Source organism: Acomys minous, assembly GCF_964271855.1.
Source record: "Acomys minous genome assembly, chromosome: 13".
In the NCBI taxonomy this organism is placed as follows: domain Eukaryota; kingdom Metazoa; phylum Chordata; class Mammalia; order Rodentia; family Muridae; genus Acomys; species Acomys minous.
Window position 1 is genome coordinate 13,940,891 of NC_140495.1, and position 20,068 is coordinate 13,960,958.

Sequence of the window (20,068 nt, forward strand, 5' to 3'; positions counted from 1 at the left end):
CACTGCTGTCAACAGCCTTCCTCCGTAGGGACTCCGTTCAAGTGAGCTTAGATTCTTTTTCTTTTTATTATTTTTTCTTTTTGAGCTTAGATTCTTGATGACGTCACAAAAATAATTTCAAGAGGAGCCAGAGTGAAGCGAGGCTAGTGAATGTATTCATTATTTAGATGAATAACCACGATACCCTCCTGAGACGTGGTTATAGGCTTCTTGTATTTTTTTTTTCCGAGACAGGGTTTCTCTGTGTAGCCTTGGCTGTGCTGGACTCACTTTGTAGACTAGGCTGCCCTTGAACTCACAGTGATCTGCCTGCCTCTGCCTCCTGAGTGCTGGGTTATGGACTTCTTTTTTTTTTTTTTTTTAGTTATGGACTTCTTAAGTCTCTGTATATTTTTCTCTTGAGACAGTGTCTCATATAGCCAGGCTGGCTTTGCGCTTTCTCTGTAGTCAAGCATAACCTTGAACTGATTTTCCAGTACACCTCTGAATTTAGGGGTTTGTGCATGTTAGGTAAACACTAAAGTAAGCAACAATTGCCGCCCCCACTCTACAGTGTCCTCAGTTACTTTGCGCCTATACCCTCAGAATTTGGAAGGTAGAAGTAGAAATGTAAAGTCATCCTCAGCTACACAGGGTGTTCTAGGCCAGGTGGGGTTACTTGAGACCCTTCTCAAAGGATGGGGCTGATAAAAATGGCTCAGCAGAGCCGGGCGGTGGTGGCGCACGCCTTTAATCCCAGCACTTGGGAGGCAGATGCAGGCTGATTTCTGGGAGTTCCAGGCCAGCCTGGTCTACAAACTGAGTCCAGGACACAAAGGCTACACAGAGAAACCCTGTCTCGAAAAAAAAAAAAAAAAAAAGATGGCTCAGCAAGTGGAGATGCCTGTAGCCAAGCCTGCTGACCTGAGCTGAATCCCTGTAGAAGGAGAAAAACAACTGCAAGTTGTCCCTTGAGCTCCACATTTGAGTACACATAAGTAATTGGGTTTTTTAATGGTGGTGGTGGGGGTTTTTTGGTTTTTGTTTGTTTGTTTGTTTGTTTTGGTTTTTCAATACAGGGTCTCTCTGTGTAGCTTTGGCTGTCCTGGACTCGCTTTGTAGACCAGGCTGGCCTCAAACTCACAACAATCCACCTGCCTCTGCCTCCCAAGTGCTGGGATTAAACACATAAGTAATTGTAATAAATTAAAATTTATTTTCATTTTTTAATCAATGTTTAAATGTTACTGACTGAATGATTGAGTTTTGAGATGAGGTTTCTCTGTGCAGCCTTGACTGTCCTGGAACTAGCTCTGTGGACCAGGCTGGCCTCGGTCAGATTGGCCTCGAACTCACAGCGATCCACCTGCCTCTGCCTCACCAGTACTGGTATTAAAGGCCACTGCCTGGCCTATGTGCAAATACTAAGTAGATTTTAAGTAACATTATATGAGTTGACTTGCTTATTTCTCTTATCATAAAAAAGTTTCTCAGCCAGGCGTGGTGGCACACGCCTTTAATCACAGCACTCAGGAGAGAGAGGCAGGTGGATCACTGCGAGTTTGAGGCCAACCTGGTCTACAAAGGGAATCCATGACAACCAAGGCTACACAGAGAAACCTTGTCTTGAAAGATTTTTCTCAGAGGTCATTTGAGAAAATTTAATACTATTCAAAGTCTTCAGAGATAATGAGGTCATGAAATAAGATGCTCTTTTGTCTGTTTGGTTTTTTGTTTTGTTTTGTTTTGTTTTTTGTTTGTTTGTTTTTTTTGGTTTTTCAAGACAGGGTTTCTTTGTGTAGCCCTGGCTGTCCTGGACTCACTTTGTAAATCAGGCTGGCCTGGAACTCACAGAGATCCACCTGCCTCTGCCTCCCGAGTGCTGAGGTCAAAGGATTTTTATAAGAATAGATTATCTATATTTAGGGATGAGGAGCATGCTAACTCAAGGCTATAAATATTCTAGTCCTAAGTAAGCACAGTTGCTATTTTGTTTTGTTGTTGTTGTTGTTGTTGTTTTTAGGTTTTTTGAGACAGAGTTTCTCTATGTATCCTTGGCTGTCCTGGACTCGATTTGTAGACCTGGTTGGCCTTGAACTCACAGAGATCCATCTGCCTCTGCCTCCCGAGTGCTGGGATCAAAGGTATGCGCCATTATGCCTGGCTCACGATTGCTATTTTAACATTCTTCATATTTGTTGTTTGTTGATGGTAGTGATCGATTTTTTTTACTTTGTTATATAGATATGTTTACTTTAAAGTATTTTTTATTAATATTTATGTACGTCTACCTAAGTCTGTGTATGTGCCAAGTGCCCAAAGTCAGATGCATGTCACATGTCCCAGAGAGCGGTCTGATATTGGTGCTGAGAAATGAACCTGGGTCTTCTTAACCCCTGAGCCGTCTCTCCAGCTGTGGTGGTCAGTTTTTTGAGACAGGGTCTCATGTATCCTAGCCTGGCCTCAAGGCCTAAAATAGCCTTGAACTTCTGGCTTTACTGCTTCTACCTCCCAAGTACTGGGGCTATAGGAATGTGCCACCATCCCCAGCACAGACCAGGATTACACAAAATAACATATACTGTACACACAACCTCAACCTAGCTGCCTTGCTTTTTCCACACCACGTGTCTTAGAGATAGCTTAATACCAGCAGACAAAAACAAATAAACAAAACAAAACAAAACAAAACAACAATAAAAAAAAAACCAGCAGACAGGTGTCTTTCCAGCTGACAGTTTGGGAAGATCGGTTGCTGTTTTATGCTGAGTCAATCCAAGGTTACATGCTAAATTCAACATTCCCACTCCAGGTCAAAGGAAGGGTTTGTTTTGTTTTGGGTTTGGGTTTGAGTTCCACAGAGCCTAGATACCTAGTCCTGGCTTGTTTAGAACTCATTATGTAGACCAGGCTAGCCTAGGACTCACAGAAATCCACTTGCTTCTGCCTCTACAGTGCTTGCACTAAAAGAATGGACCACCACAACCAGTTTTAAAAAACAATTACAGTTTTGAATTAGGCATGGTGGGAAACACCTGTAGTCCTAGCACTTGGAAGGCAGAAGGTGCAGATGTGTGTGTAGACAGCCTGGGCTGTACAATAAACCCTGAGAGACCCTGCCTCAGAAAGAAACTAAGAGTGCAAGTGCCTCTGTTTTCTTCTTAGATATTCTGATCCCCTCGGTTGGTACGGGGTCCTGTCAGGAATTTGCACAATTAGAAAGTTTTCTAGACTATTTGAAACACAGCCAGGTTTGGAGACTACTGATCTGACTTTTTTTTATCTTGCTCCCCCCCCCTTTATTTTTATTTATTTTTATTTTTTGGATTTTTCAAGACATGGTTTTTCTCTGTATCCTTGGCTGTCCTGGACTCACTTTGTAGATCAGGCTGGCCTGGAACTCATTTATCTTGCTTTATATTTTACCCTACCTGCTCTGTAACTTGCTACATAGGCCAGGCTAGCCTCAAATTTGCAGCAATTCTCCTGCCTCTAACTCCCAAATACTGAAGTTACAAACATGAGCCACCATGCCCAGTGAGACCCCAGGATTCATCTATATTAAATAAACTGTATTTGTATTGGTTGTTCTGAGTAATGAGTTTTGTAGATGGTGTTTGGAGAACAGGCTACCAGCCTTGTGGATACAAAAATAAAGCTCTCACCTCAAAGAGAATAAGAGCTCATTCTGGAGCCAAAGATGAGTCACTGTGGCCTAGGAACACAGATTCAAGTCACCCCAAATACCCAACACTTTCATTAACAGCACAAAGAAAATCATAGTCTCCGAGCAGTGGTGACCCATGCCTTCAATCCCAACACTCGGGGAAGCAGATGCACGTGGATCTCTGAGTTCAAGGCCAGCCTGACAGAGTAGGTTACACAGAGACACCCTGTTTCAAAAAACCAACCAACCAACCAACCAAAACATTAGTTGGAGCCGGCACGGTGATTTATGCATTTAATCACAGCACTTGGGAGGCAGAGGCAGCAAATTTCTGAGAGTTCAAGGCCAACCTGGTCTACACAGTGAATTTCCAGGCTAGCCAGGGCTTCACAGTGAGACCCTGCCTTAAAACGAAATTGGGGCTGAGGGGGGGGGGAGGAAATTGGTGGAAATGGCAAAGCAGATTCTCTGTGGAACATTCCAGAGCTCTTACAACCACTGAGCTATGTCTCCAGCCTCTTATCTAATGCCACTCTTAGCCTTGGGATTGATGCAAGTAAGGAGTCTGTGTGTGTACATTCCAAAATGGGTTGTACCTGATAGTAGGAAATGTTAGGCAAAATACTAAGATGGGGGTTGGGTGTGGTGGCGCATGCCTTTAGTTCCAGCACTCGGGAGGCAGAGGCAGGCGGATTGCTGTGAGTTCGAGGCCAGCCTGGTCTACAAAGCGAGTCCAGGACAGCCAAGATAACACAGAGAGACGCTCTCTCAAAAACAAACAAGCAAAACTGAGATGGGCAATAAATAGCTATTTAGAGGGTTACGATAGCCCAGGATGCTGTGGCTCCAGACTTGCCACACTCTAGCGTTGCCATAGCTGAAACCCATCAGCCTTCTAGATGCTTCACAGGCTGTGGCCTTCTGCTGGGAACTAGTTCACATCCTCATCCTTAAGCGTCTACTCTGGGAGGCCAACGTTTTTTAGCAGAAGCCCCAAGTTCTTTCACTGCCTTTCCACTGCTGTTCCCAGGACTTTTGGTCTCCTGCCTTAGCTCATGGAACTCTTTTTTGTTTGTTTGTTTTTTTCTCCATGAGACAGGGTTTCTCTGTGTAGCCTTGGCTGTCCTGGACTCACTTTGTAGACCAGGCTGGCCTTGAACTCACAGCTTCTGCCTCCCGAGTGCCAGGATTAAAGGCATGTGCCACCACACCTGGCTTTATATTTTTAAAATATATTTTATTAATGTATTCATATTACATAGGACTCTGAGGTTTTTGAAGACCTTATCTATTTTACCTTATCTGTCTATAGAATCATACTTATCGGTTACACCTACGATGTATATTCTTGTGATAGAAATAGACTAATAATTGAAATGACCATGATTTGATTAATTTGACAATTCACTTGTATAATTTACAACAGCCTGCAATAGCACCTTCAAAGCATTGGGAGATAAATCTTGTATTCTACTTGAGTGGTATGGGAACAATACCTCATATTAGAGTAGAAATAGATATAACATGTGTGAAGAGTAATCTTAAATTTGAATTCTATACCAATGTATCAAAATTAAACTTATTTTGCATCATAGCAGCTTTATTTTTTTTTAAATTTCTTTATTTTTATTGTATGTGCATTGGTGTTTTGCCTGCATGTATGTCTGTGTGAGGGTGTCAGATCTTGGAGTTACAGACAGTTGTGAGCTGCCATGTGGGTGCTGGGAATTGAACCCGGGTCCTTTGGAAGAACAGTCAGTGCTTTTAACCGCTGAGCCATTCCCTCCAGCCCATAGCAGCTTTATTTGTAATAGCCAGAATCTGGAAACAATCTAGATCTCCCTCAACCAAAGAATGGCTAAAGAAGCTGGGCATGATGGCACACGCCTGTAATCCCAGCACTCTGGAGGCAGAGCTAGGCGGATTGCTGTGAGTTTGAGGCCAGCCTGGTCTACAAAGTGACTCCAGGACAGCCAAGGCTAACACAGAAAGACCTTGTCTTGAGAGAAAAAAAAAAAGAATGGCTAGAGAAACTGTGGTTCATTTACACAATGGAATACTGTTCAGCTATTAAAAACAAGGAAATCTTGAAAATTTCAGGTAAATGGATGGAACTAGAAATGCTCATCCTAAGTGAGTTAACCCAGACCCAGAAAGACACACATGGTATATACTCACTTATTAGTGGATGTTAGCCCAACATGGATGGCCTCTGAGGGCTCATGGGACTTTTCCATTCATTCCTCTCTCCAACAGGACTCTTGCGTGGTGATGCATGTAGAAGCAGAGGCAGAGGCAGGTGGATCTCTGTGAGTTCAAGGCCAGCCTGGTCTACAAAGTGAGTCCAGGACAGCCAAGGCTACACAGAGAAACCCTGCCTTGAAAAACCACACCAAACAAACAAAAAAACCAAAACAGATTGCTGGCTGGGTTCAGGTGAGCTTTCAAGCCCTGACTCCTCCCAGATTGGTCTTTCTAATGGCTACCTTGTGCTAAAGTTTTCAATGCATCTCCAGTGATTAAAAAGCAGGGGCTTATCTGGCCTTCGTAATCCCAGCTACACTTTAAATTCTAGGCTAGCCTGGGGTACTTGAGACCTTGTCTCAAAAAACAAATGAGCCTGGCATGATGGCACACACTTTGAATCCTAGGACTTGGGAGGCAGAGGTAGGTGGATCTTTGTGAGTTCAAAGGCAGTCTGGTCTAGCTAGTGAGTTCCAGGACACCCAGAGTTCCACAGGGAGGCCTATCTGAGAGAGAGAGAGAGAGAGAGAGAGAGAGAGAGAGAGAGAGAGAGAGAGAAGAAGAAGAAAAGGAGGAGGAGGAAGAGAAGGAGGAGGAGGGGGAAGAGGAAGAGGAAGAGGAAGAAAAGAAAGAAGAGAAAAACAGCAAGTGAAGAGTACAAGCTTCCGGGCTGGAAAGATGACTCAGCAGTTAGGAGCACTGACTGTTCTTCCAGAGGTCCTGAGGATTCCCAGAAACCACATGGTGGCTCACAACCATCTATAATGTGATCGTATGCCTGTCGGTGTATATGCAGACTGAGCACCTGTATACATAATAAAATAAATAATTTTTTTTAAAAGACAATGTCTCTCTGTGTAGCCTTGGCTGTCCTAGACTCACTTTGTAGACCAGACTGGCCTGGAACTCACAGCGATCCGCCTGCCTCTGCCTCCCAAGTGCTTGGATTAAAGGCGTGAGCCACCACCGCCTGGCCAATAAATAAATCTTTTAAAAAAGAGAAAATTACAAGCTTCCATAGTTGTATGGAATAATACATACAACTTTGAGTAATAGTTATCAAAAAAAATTTTTTTCCAGGAGTGGTAGCACAAAGCTTTAATTGAATCCCAGCACTCTAAAGGCAGAGACAGGCAAGTCTCTATGAGTTTGAAGCCGGCTTGGTTCACATTGTGAGTTCTAGGCCAGCCAAGGCTGCATAGTGAGATCCTACCTCAAAAGAAACAAAAAACCTTTTTTTCCAGCCTGGTGGTGCAAGCCTTTAGTCCCAGCTCTCAGGAGACAGAGGCAGGTGGATCTCTTTGAGTTCAAGGCCAGCCTGGTCTACAAAGAGAGTCCATGATGGCCAGGGTTCTGTTAACAGAGAAACCCTGTCTTGAAAAACAACAACAACAGCAACGTTTGGTTTTGGCTTTAGTTTTTGGAGACAGGGTTTCTCTGTGTAGCTTTGGCTGTCTTGGAACTTACTCTGTAGATCAGGCTGACCTCGAACTTATAGAGATCTGCGTGCCTCTGCCTCCCAAGTGCTAGAATTAAAGGCATGCCCTACCACTGCCTTGCCAAACGCTGTGATTTCAAGGCCAGCCTGATCCACAGAGCAAGTCCAGGATAGTCAAGGCTGCACAGAGAAACCCTGTCTCAAAAAAAAAAAAAAAGGACTAGAGAAATGATTAAGAACATTTGGTGTTCTTGTACAGGGTCCCTGTTTGGTTCCCAAAACCCACATGAAGGTTCATAACCATCTCTACTTCCAGTTTCCTGGGGATCAGAAACCCTATTCTTACTTCTGCAGGTACCAGGCATGCCTGGTGGTGTACGCATATACATGTAAGCAAAACCTTCTTACATATAAATGAATCTAGAATAAAGTGCATTTTACCAGATATATGCCTGGAATCCCAGCCTTCGGGAAACATCAAATCCAAGACCAGTTTGAGTAACAGATTGACACCTTGTGTCAAAAATAAAATAAAATAAAGTAACTAGAGTTTGTAGGATAGAGCCATTAGCCACACTTCGCCTCCAGTGTCTCGATGAGTCAATTAAAGAGACAAGTAAAATGCAGAGAGAGATTTATTCAATACAGCTAAGTTGGGAAGAAATGATAAAAAGGAGTCCATTGACCTCAAAATTGTCTTGGGGTGTTGATATGCGAATGAGGTTTAAATAGAGGGCAAGAATGTATGATGAATCAGATTAAGATGTGGTCTTGCCCATCACTGTCAGGCATTCTGCAAATTGCTAACCTGCCATCACAGCATCCCTGAGGGGCCAATCTGGAAGAAGATTCCTTCTGCTCCAGGGCAGTCCCACCCTCGTGGATGACTGTCTTGCTTGTGGTGTTTGTGCGTAGGGGTCTGTCCTATGAAGTTCTCCTGTTCCAGGGATCCAGAGTGTCTCAGAATAAACAGAGTAAGGACAACCAATTACTCCCCTGTCCAATGTGAAGGTAGAAACGCCAGGCCGTTCAGCTTCAGTCACCTTGTAGACTCAAGAGAAGACACAATGCTTTTTAGCAACAAGGAGTTCCTGAGTGTCTGTTTCAAAGGTAGTTTTCACCCCCAAAGGTAGTTTTATTATTATTATTATTTCAATGTTTATTCATACAACGTGTAATACACTTTTATACACAGTTGACCGGGAATGGGAAAACTGAATAAAGCTGCTGAAGCTAGAAAGTGTGGATGCCTAGAAAAGAGAAAAGGAAAAAAAAAAGAGAGAGAGAGAGAGAAAGAAAAGGGATGGGCAGCGATGGAATGTTTTCTGATGAACCCTCAGCTACTCACCACATGAAAAGAAATGACTTGGCTGGGAACAAAGTGGTTGGTTCCAAATGTGCTCATAGAAGTTGGCCGTGAAGGAGGACGGGAGAGGAATACAAACTACAAGGAGTTTTTGTTTTTATTTATTTATTTGTCTGCCTTTTGTTGTTGTTGTTGTTTGATTTATTTGTTTGCTTATTTATTTTGAGACAAGGTCTCACTATGCCTTCTAAGCTGGTCTAGAACTCACAAAGGTCAGGCTTCCTTCTTCCCAAGTGTGGGGATTAAAGGCATGTGCAATCACAGCCCAACAACGCTCACCGGTGCGCACACACGCAAGTGCCTGTACAGGCTAAAGGACTTGGATCCTCCTGGAGCTGGATTTACAGGCACTGTGAGCCTCTGACAGGGTGCTGGAAATTGAACTCAGGTGCTTTAGAAAAGCACATGGAAAAAAAAAAAAGAAGAAAGAAAAAAGAAAAGAAAAGCACATGAGCTTTCAACCAATGAGCTGTGCGTCCTTCAGCCTCCCATCCTCGAACTTGTTTGTTTGTTTTTTGTTTTTCAAGACAGGGTTTCTCTGTGTAGCCTCGGTTGTCCTGGGCTCACTTTGTAGACCAGGCTGGCCTCGAACTCACAGCGATCCACCTGCCTCTGCCTCCCAAGTGCTGGGATTAAAGGCGTGCGCCACCACGCCCGGCTCCATCCTCGAACTTGTGATCTTCCTGTTTACCCTTCCCAAGTGCTAGTGTTACACCAATGTGCTACCTCTTCAGAAGGATGTGTATGTACACACACACACACACACACACATACACACACACACACACACACACACACACACACACGCTCGGGGTTTGCTTTGAGACAGGATTTCACCAGTCTAACCTCAAACTCATGCCCCGCCTCCCAGCGTGATGGAGATTTACCCCTATGCCCAGGCCGAGACTGACAGGCTGAGGCCTCAGGCTCCACACCAGGCATTTCACAGGAAACAGCCTTCCTCCCAGCTTTTGCTCCTCTTTGCCTTATCAGCCTCCACACCAGAAAGCCCCCTTTGCTCCAGAAACCCTTGGCCCTGTAGCTCTCCTGCCATCAGAGTTCACATGGCCTGTGTAGGACCCTCCCCCAACATCAAATACTCTACTCCCTGCTTTAAATACTTCCTCCATTACGCCTGCTTCAGCAGCCCACTGTTTATGAGTTAATGAGCCCACTCACTCATTAATTCATTTACTTATTCAACAAATGCTTAAGACTTGTTTTTCTCTCGTTGGTGCTGGGGGTCAAAGGCAGAGCTTAGCACTGCTGCTCCAGTGCTCTGCCACTGCACTGCACTGCACTGCAGGTCTGTCTGGTCCTTACTGGAACAAGCTCACTGCTTGACATGAAGAAGCCATGATTCTCATTCTCTGCAGCCCAAGCCTCAAACTCTAGCAGTCCTATGCCTCCTGAGTTCAGAGAGTACAGGTATGAGCCACCGCCTTCCACTGAGCTTTCGGTCTAAATAAAGGGCAAAAAGGGTAGAGAGATGGCTCAGTGATTAAGAGCCCTGACTGCTTTTACAGATGATATGGGTTCATATCCCAACACCTCCATGGCAGCTCACTACCATCCGTAACTCCAGACCCAGGAGTTGTGATAAGTTAGACAAATGCTCAGACACAGAAAATAAAAATAGATACAATGGGGCTAGAGATGGCTCAGTGGTTAAGAACATTGTCTGCTCTTCCAAAGGAGCTGGGTTCAATTCCCAGCACCCACATGGCAGCTCACAACTGTCTGTAACTCCAGTTCCAAGGGACTTGACACATTCACACTAATGCACATAAAATAAAATAAAATAAAATATTAAAAAAAATAGATACAATGTAAAAAATTTAAATAGGAGTCAAGAGATAGATACAATTAAATGGTCTGAGTCAAGGAAAGTCACTGCAGCTAAGTATCAGGAGCCATCTATCATCTATCTATCTATCTATCTATCTATCTATCTAGAATTGGAGACAGAATCTCACTATTTACTTCTGGCTGAGCTGGAACTTGCCTTGGAGAGCAGGCTGGCCTCAAACTCACAGAGATCTGTCTGCCTCTGCCTCCTGAGTGCTGGGATCACAGGCTTCTTCCACCTTGTCCTGCAGGATTCTTAGAGCAATGGGATTACCACCCCATAATGGTTACCTTTTATGGAGGAATGTTAGGGACTCGAGGAAGGGCAGAAGGAGAGGCCTGTGGGGAGGGAAAGAGGGCTTCCTAGAGGGGACTGAGCAGGAAGGCGTGAGTTCCTAGAAAAAGGTCACATGAGGGTGAGGAAGGCTGTCTAAGGAGCAGAGAGAACAGCAGCTGCAGATCCACAGCTGAAATACACAGAATTACAACAGGGAGTGGCTGTGAGGGATCCAGGTTGGAGGAAGAGATAGTTCTCGAAGGGCTTAGGTCTTGCTTGCTAAGGGGTTTGGCCATAAAAGGGTGTGGAGATGGTTGATAACAAGATCCATTTTGTCGTAAGATTGGAAAAGGGGAAAGGTCTGAGGAATCAGCAGGAGGCTGTCCCTGACTGGGAGATCCTGAGCCTGAGGCCTCAGGGTCAAGAGGAAGGGAGTAACCTCGGGAGTCTTTGAAAATAGATTGCCTTGGCTTTTTTTTTTTTTTCCGTTTTTGATTTCTTGGCTCTTGATAACTGAGAGGTAAGGTGGAAGTGGGAGGGAGGAGTCTTTTTTTATTATTTTAATTTATGTGCATTGGTGTGAGGGTGTCAGATCTTGGAGTTACAGACAGTTGTGAGCTGCCATGTGGATGCTGGGAATTGAACCCGGGACCTTTGGAAGAGCTGACAGTGCTCTTAACCACTGAGCCAACTCTCCAGCCTGGGAGGAGTCTTTTTTTAAAAAATGACTTTTCAGGGGCAGGAGAGATGGCTCAGCGGTTAAGAGTACTGACTGCTCTTATGAAGGACCAGGGTTCAATTCCCAGCACCCACATGGCAGTGCATAACTGTCTGTAACTCCAAGATTGGACACTACCACACAGACATACATGTAGGCAAAACACCAATGCACATAAAATAAAAAATAAATTAAAAAAAAAAAAAAGATTTTCAGAATGTGACTCAAACACATGGTGACGCTTTGCCAAAAGCTAGAAATTGCTGTAAGGATTGTGTGAGTTTTGAGCTAGGGTCATGTATGTACCACAGGCTGATCTTGAACTCCAAGTACAGCTGAGGACACACACCCTTGCACTCCTGACCTCCATTTGTCTGTCTGCTGGGATGTCACCTGGCTTCCAGGAGGCAGCTGAAGAGTTTAGGGGTTGGCACTAAGAATGGAGACTTGGGCTGGAGAGATGGCTCAGAGGTTAAGAGCGCTGGCTGCTCCTCCAGACGTCCTGAGTTCAGTTCCCAGCAACCACATGGTGGCTCACAACCATCTACAATGAGACTGGTGCCCTCTTCTGGCCTGCAGGTGTACATGCAGGCAGAAGACTGTATACATAAGAAATAAATAAATCTTAAAAAAAAAAAAAAAAAAAGAATGGAGACTTAGGCTCACATAGTGTGAGAAAGGAGGAAGTACAAAGGAAGTTTTGGGAGGCGGGGTCTAGAGAGCACCAACACTGAGGTCTGTCCAGGAAACAAAACCTAGGAAAAGAACAACTACGGTAGGACTGAGTCACACTAGGTTGTGACTCAGGTAGGGAGTTCAAAACCAGCAACTTGGGAGGCAAAGGCAGAATTTCTGTGAGTTTGAGGTTAGGCTGGGCTACATAGTGAGTTCCGTTCTAGCCTCAGCTGCTATGTAACACCCTGTCACCAAAAACCCGAAGCAGTAGCAGCAGCAGCAACCCAAACTGAAGATCCGCCAACCTCAGCCTCCCAAGTGCTGGCATTAAAGGGTGTGCCTGGGTACCCTTTTTTGTTTTGTTTTGTTGTTTCACTTGTTTGTTTGTTTGAGAAGGGGTCTCTTAGCTGGGCGGTGGTGGCGCATGCCTTTAATCTCAACACAGGGGAGGCAGAGGCAGCTGGATCATTGTGAGTTTGAGGCCAGCCTGGTCTACAAAGTGAGTCCAAGCCAGCCAAAACTACACAGAGAAACCCTGTCTCGAAATCCCTCCCCCCCCCAAAAAAAAAGAAAGAAAGAAAAAAGGAAAAGGAAAGAAAAAGAGAGGGGTCTCTTTATGTATATAGCTCTGGCTGTTCTGGAACTCTCCATGTAGGTCAGGCTAGCCTCAAACTCACAGAGATTCTGCCTCTGCTTCCCAAGTGTTGGCATTAAAGGTGTGTATCACCACTTGGCCACACTTTGTTTGTTTTTTTATTTTTAGATTTATTTGTTTAATGTATGAGTGCTCCATCTGCATGCATATCCAAGTATAGATGGCTGTGAGCCACCAAGTGGTGGTTGCTGGGAATTGAACTTAGGACCTCTGGAAGAGCAGCCAGTGCTTTTAACCACTGAGCCATCTCTCCAGCCCACTACTGTTTTTAATTTTGAATGTGTGTATGTATGTATCATGGTGCACATGTAGAGGTCAGAGGGCAACTTGGGAAAATCAATTCCTGCTTTCCATTATTTTAGTGCCAGGACTTAGACTCAGGTGGGCAGGCTTGAGCACAGGAGCCTTTTCCTCCTCAGCAGTCTTACCTTCTCCGTTTCTCCTGGTTTTCATCCCTCCTCCATTTAGTATGTGGGAGTTAACACGTGTCTGTCACAATGTGCATGTGGGAATAGAGGCTAACTCCTGGGAGTGAATTACTCCCTTCCCTTGTGTGTGTCCTGAGGTCACACTCAATCAAGCAGCCCAGCTTGGTGGCGAGTACCTTACCTGCTGAACCATCTTACCTGCCCTTCTTCCCCCCACCCCACCCCCCTTTTTTCTTTTTGAGACAGGGTTTCTCTGTTACACAGAGCTCTGGCTGTCCTGGACTCTCTTTGTAGACGAGGCTGGCCTTGGACTCACAGAGCTCCACCTGCCTCTGCCTTCCCAGGGCTGGGATTAAGGGCCTGTGCCACTCTGCCCTGCGCTCTGAGCCATTTCTCTTGCCTCACATTCTGTGCATGTGGATACTGGTTACTTGAATTTCTTCCAGCTGTGGGACTTGGTGGAGCTTTAAGTATAGGATTTGTTCTCTATCTTGTACTAATGGCTTTAAACAAAAACAAACAGGGTTGAACTTAGAGCCTAGCAGGCACACGCAACCTTCTGATGGTTGGGACACTGTGATGTCATTTACAGCTCACAACCGAAAACTGCACAATCAAATTAAAAAAAAATTTTTTTTGATGCCGTGATGGTGGCATGTGCCTTTCATCCTACCACAGAGACAGGCAGATATCTGAGTTCAAGGCCAACCTGGTCTACAGAGCAAGTGCCAGGACAGCCAGGGATACATAGAGAAACCCTGTCTCAAACAAACAAACAAACAAACAAACAAACAACCTTCTCTTGACACTACTTCCCTTCTACCATATTTCCCCCTTCCTACAAGGCTAGGAACATGGCTCAGTGAGAGAGTGTGTGCTCAACACTCAGGTTTAGTCCTCAGTTGGCTCTCTAAATTTTTCTCAATTCCTCTTGAGCCCAGTCTAGTCAAACACTGTCCTTCTGCACGAGGTGGACACAGCCTTTGCCCCACTCTCCGGGGGCTTCCATTTGGTGAGTCCAGCAGGCAATTTGCGGTCCTGCTCTTACTTCATGCAGCGGCCAACATTACAACAGCTGACCACTTCCTGCCAGAGACATCTGCTTAGCCTTGCTCCCATGACAGCGCACTCCAGATTTCATTAGTCAAAACAAAAACAAGCTTTTAGAGAGGACATCCTAGAGAGAGAGAGAGAGAGAGAGCTTTGGCTCCTCCAGGGTGGGCATCAGGTTTAGGGGGGAAGACAGCCTCGGGCTTCCTGGAGGAGCTGGGCACTCCGCTGTGGCAGCATGACCAGCCACGCCTAAAGCCTGGCTCAAGGCAACCAGGAGAAATGTTTGTGTAGTGACTGAGGGTCAAATGTGTAACTAGTATGCTGAAGGCAGTGGGTTTATAAAGGTCTTGGAGGAGCCATTACCCTTCCTCTGTCTTCTTTGGGAAAGAGAGCCTGGCTAAAGTTTTCTGAGATTGAGATGTTTTCCTTTAGACTCAGGATGACCACCAGGGGGCGCTTGTTTCCTTCTGTTGAATGGTCTTTTGTCAAGAATTGAGTCACAGCCGCGCGCCTTTAATCCCAGCACTAGGGAGGTGAGTTCAAGGCTAGCCTGTGAAGGAGAGATAAACCTGTTCTTTATGATCTCAAGTGTGGGATCGAAACAGTCTTGTGAGAGAACAGGCTAGGTTAATCCACTAAAAGACCAACCACCTTGTGTGAGAGTTTGATTGTTGCCAGCTGAAAAGATCCCGTGAACAGACTCTGGGAGGAGATATATAAATGAGCCCAGAACAGGAGACGAGGTTTTTCGGAGACTTCTGATAGTTTTGGCTGTTCATCACTACACTTTGAGATGCTCCTAGAGAGAACCGCTCGAGGAAAGGCTTCAGGGCTCTGGCTCCTGCTGAGGTTCTGGGTTCTGGTTACTCCAAGTTCCAGCAGAAGAAATCCTGCTGATTATGTTCCAGGAGAATCTCTCCTCAGAACTGATATCCTTACGGTTTTGTTATTGTGTCCCTTAATCCTCTTTTCCTATTGTTTAGTTAGTCAGGTTGTAAGTGACGTACGCTCGGTTAAATAAATTGTAATAAAATGTATTGGTTAAAAAAATTAAGCCTACAAGTCTGGTCTACAAAGTGAGTCCAGGACAGCCAAAGCTGCACAGACAAACCCTGTCTCGAAAAACAAAAAAACAAAACAAAACAAAACCAAAAAAAAAAAAAAAGAGAGAAAAAAGAATTGAGTCACTGTTTTTTCTTTTCTTTCTTTCTTTCTTTTTTTTTTTTTGAGTCACTGTTTTTTCAAAGAGGGCTGTAGGGCTGTAGGGCTGTAGGGCTGTAGGGCTGTACTTAGAAGGGCTTGGGCTGGAAGCTAAACACATGCATGTATGGGAAAATAAACGTCCACCAATTCCTGGAAACTGAGTTCAGATCTCATTCACAGAGGGACGAGCTCCCTCCGTGGGGCTAGGGACCCCACAGCTGCATTGTCCATTTCTGCTGGCCGTTCATCTTAGGTGGCAGCACCTTGACCACTGTTGGTCTCAGTTTTGCCTAAGTCCACCCCCATTCAAGGCACTAGCAAGAGAGAGCATGCAATGTGCATGATTTCTAGAAGTCTGCACTTGCTTAGCATGTGAGGCTCTGAGTTCAGTTCCTAGTCATGAAAACTAAGTCTGAATACACTATACTCTCTTGCTGATCCTCAGTGTCCACCACCCTGTCCCCTGCTAACCTAGTGTGGAGGTTGTGACATTGTACTCATATATCCCACTGCAAAGTTAGTGCCCAGCAGTGAACATTCTGGAAATAAAATTCCGTAGTGGGCAAAGGTGATGAGGTCTGTCTTAGGCCAGAGGCTAAGGGCAGTGATTGGAGGCCATTGGCCAATAGGGAGCCATGTAGGCAAGTAAGGGAAGGCTTTCTCTCCAGGGCTCTTCGCTCCTTTTCCTTCCTTCCTTCTGTTTCCCTTCCCTTTCTTTCCCGTATCTCTTCTCTCCTTTTCTCATGCATTACCAATGCTATGTAGATGAGGCTAGCCTCTCAGCTCATGTAATCGCGACTCAGGCCGAGATTACAGATGTGAGTACCACATCCATCAAGGGCTGAGTTGTCTTGCAGGTTTTTTTTGGGGGGGGGCGGGGGGTCTCCTGAAATCTGGAGAAGCAGCAAAGCACTGAATTACAGCCTCTACTGGGGGGCTAAGCCCCTGCTCCGCAAGGCACTCAGAAGCAGGACACGTGCTGGGGCAAGGAGGAGCAGGAAACTGGGCTTGGTGTGTCTTCACTGTGTTCTCACCTTTCTCAATCTTTGGGCCTTGACATGGCTTCCTGGGGCTCCCTCCTGTCCCCGTACCCACTCTGTTTCTTCATCTGTCCATAGCTAGTTGACAAATGTTCACATTCAATGAGGTGCTTTGTGGGAGAGAAAGGGGGATGGCAAGGTGGGGGCGGAGTCAGAGCCCATGACCTGCCCCTTTGTCTTCTTTTTCGGTTTTTCGAGACAGGGTTTCTCTGTGTAGCCTTGGCCATCCTGGACTCACTTTGTAGACCAGGCTGGCCTCTTTTTTTTATTTTTTTATTTTTCAAAGATTTATTTATTATGTATCAGTGCTCTGCCTGCTTATACCCCCGCAGGCCAGAAGAGGGCATCAGATCTCATTATAGATGGTTGTGAGCGACCTTGTGGTTGCTGGGAATTGAACTCAGGACCTTTGGAAGAGGAGGCAACACTCTTAACCACTGAGCCATCTCTCCAGCCCCTTGTCTTCTTTTTAAAAAAGATTTATTTATGTATATAAGCACTCTATTGCATGTGTGCCTGCAGGCTAGAAGAAGGCATCAGATTCCATTAATAGATGGTTGTAAACCACCATGTGGTTGCTAGGAATTGAACTCAGGGCCTTTGGAAGAACAGCCACTGCTCTTAACTGCTGAGCCATCTCTTCAGGCCCTTTGTATTCTTTTGTTGTTGTTGTTTTTGCTTTTCGAGACAGGGTTTCTCTTGGACTGGATTGTCTTAGCTGTCCTGGACTCATTTTAGGACTGTGATTTCTTTTTTTGTTTGCCTTTTTTTTTTCTCTGAGACAAGGTTTCTCTGCATAGCCTTGGCTGTCCTGGACTCACTTTGTAGACCAAGCTGGCCTCAAACTCACAGTGATCCACCTGCGTGCTGGGATTACAGGCATGCACCACCAAGTCCGGCCCAATGATTCATTTTCAGTGATGCTTCTAGTCAGCTTAGGTCCAGCTGCAAATGAACAGAAAATACTAGATGCCTGCTAAGACCTCTAGTCCAGCTGTGCCCCTCTGCACAAACTCGGCTAGGCTGTCCCCACTCACCCAGAGAGTTTTAGAGGAGAGAATTACTAACAGTTTAGCTTGACTGTAAAACCATGCAACTGATAAGCTTTGTTTTTGTTTTTCAAGACAGGGTCTCTGTGTAGCCTTGGCTGTCCTAGACTCGCTTTGTAGACCAGGCTGGCCTCAAACTCACAGCTAACCCACCTGCCTATGCCTCCTGAGTGCTGGGATTAAAGGCATGCGCCACCACGCCCTGCCCTGCTGCAACTGATAAACTTTAAAATAAGCAGTCAGACCAGGCTGACCTCGAACTCACAGTCATCCACCTGCCTCTGTCTCCCTGAGTGCTGGGATTACAGGTATGCTTGACTTCTTTCAAAAGGCTTCTTATAGATCAGGCTGGCCTTGAGCTAGCCCCTGTTAGCTGAAGAGGACCTTGAATTCCAGATCCTCCTATGTCCACCTCCCCAGTGCTGGAATCACAGGTATGTGCCACAATGCTTGGCTTGAGAAGATTGCTCCTGAGGGCCCAGATAACTGCATTAAAAAGCCCGTGAGTTAGTAAAACATATCTCGGGGGATGTTTGTGAGAGAGCTTCCAGGAAGGACTGAGTGAACAGGGAGCCCCTGTAAGGTGCTATCCTGTAGACTGAGGGGTCTGGGCTGGGAGACGGCTCAGCAGCTAAGGGTTCTTGTCATCAAGGGCGAGGACCTGAATTAGATTCCTGGAACCCGCCTGGTAGAAGTTGCCCTCTGCCCTCCATATGGGTTCACATAACCCCTATACATAATGTACATACACAACTAAAAAAGGAGGAAGCCATAGTGTGTCTCCCTCCCCCCCTTCCATCCCTCCTTCCCTTTCTCTGCTTCCTGGCTACCTTGAAGTGAATTGCTTTCTGCCAAGCCTTCCCCACATGATGGGCTGAAAGCAAGAATAAATCAAATCTTTCCTGTCTTCATTTTTTCCCCTCAGGCAGTTTGTGATGGTGATCATACCCCCCCCCCCCAAATAAAAAAGAAAAAGAAAGCATCAATATGGAGGTCTAGAAGCCAATAAGGAAAGTGAAGGAGCCAGCCAAACAGTATGGGTCCTGATGTCCTTGGATTGTCCCTTTCTCTGCTGCTATAAAAGGCCTGATGTGCAAGGCCTGCTTGACCAAGAGGCCGCGCTGGAGCAACATCTGCACCTTGAAACCAGGTTGCACAGAGCCCATTTCTCCTTCCTCCTCTCAGGCCGAGTGTGCAATCAGCAGCAGTCAACCAAGCTGCCTCCCTCCCTGGTGTCCTGTCTAAGCCCCTGAAGGCCTCACAGCATTTGAAGCCAGGAGTTATTTCAGACCTCACAGGCACATAACATGGTCAGTCCACTGAGGAGCTGCGACCAGAGTCTGCCTCGTGGACTCTGTCCTTTGCCTTGGCCCATGCTCTCTCCAGGGTATGCACTGTACACTTTAACACACCCTATACACTGTGTAGCAGAGTACAGTACTGTCAATTCTTTTTTGTTTTTGTTTTTTGAGACAGGGTTTCTCTGAGTAGCCTTGGCTGCCCTGGCTTTGTATACCAGGCTGACCTTGAGCTCACATCAATCCACCTGCCTCTGCCTTGGGAGTGCTGGGATTAAAGGCATGCGCCACCACGCCTGGCTCAGAACTGTCAATTCTAAAAGCACTGATACTAGCTTTATAGAAAACCCAAGTCAGGTGCTGTGTGGCCCACACATGTGATCCTAGTAATCAGGGAGGCAGAGGCAGGTGGATCGCTGTGAGTTCAAGACCAGCCTGGTCTACAGAGCAAGTCCAGGACAGCCAGGGTTACACAGAAAAACCCTGTCTTGAAAAACAAAAATGAAAGAAAGAAAGGCAGGAAGGAAGGAAGGAAGGAAGAAAGAAAGAAAGAAAGAAAGAAAGAAAGAAGGAAAATCCAGAGTCCCTGTCTTGATGCTCCAAATAACTGCTTCTCTTATACTTATAGTTTATTGTAATTTTAAAACTACATTAGCTGGGCAGTGGTGGCACATGCCTGTGGTCCCCACACTCAGAAGGCAGAGGCAGGAGGATCTCTGTGAGTTCGAGGCCACTCTGGTCTGCAGAATGAGTTCCAGAACAGCCAAGGCTACACAGAGAAACCCTGTCTCAAAAAACCAACACACACACACCCACCAACTACATTAATTTATTTATTTGAATGTGTGTGTGTCCCCAATATGTCCATGTATGCCATAGTGTAAGTGCGGAGGTCAGAGGACAACTTTTGAAAAAAACATCTTACGTATTTGTTTTATGTCTGAGTGCTCTATTTGCATGTACACCTGCAGGCCAGAAGAGGGCATCAGATCCCAGTATAGGTGCTTGTGAGCCACCATGTGGATGCTGGGAATTCCTCTTAACCACTGAGCCATCCCTCCATCCCCTGGAGGGTCCCAGGCTTTGAAGTGAGTCTCTTTCCCTGCTGAGCCATTTTTCAGGCCTTGTGA